Below are 553 nucleotides of genomic sequence, written 5' to 3'. Positions count from 1 at the left end.
ATATATATATATATATACGTAAATAATGGCTTGGATGTTGGGTTAACGAATCTTTGGGCATTGATTCAGTTTTAAGAGACGACGTCATTGTGTCGACCATTTCCTTTTGAGCTGCTACAATCCATTCAGTTGAAAACGGGTACCATTAGCAGCTGGCGGTGGGGTCAGATGTATATAAATATGTATATGTAACCATAGTTATATAGCAATATGTGTATGCGTGTATATGTATATAATCATATCCGTATATACACACAAACACACATCTATATCATCAATATTTATCTGAATATGTTAACCTACTTGTTAGACATACAAGTACGTCTAATCTATACCTATTTCTCCGTAGATTGAAAAATATATGTACATGTGTGTTTGTGTAGGAAGAAGTTTGCTTCCCTACCACATGGTACAGGGTTCAGTTCCACCGTGTGACAACTTGAGCAAGTATCTTCTACTATAGCTTCGGACCGACTTAGGCTTTGTAAGTGGATTTGTGAGACGGAGACTAAAAGATGCCCTCATATATACATACATACGACAAGCTTCTTTC

This window comes from Octopus bimaculoides, chromosome 6, assembly GCF_001194135.2.
Source record: "Octopus bimaculoides isolate UCB-OBI-ISO-001 chromosome 6, ASM119413v2, whole genome shotgun sequence".
NCBI lineage: Eukaryota > Metazoa > Mollusca > Cephalopoda > Octopoda > Octopodidae > Octopus > Octopus bimaculoides.
Note: the sequence above shows the minus strand (reverse complement) of the source record.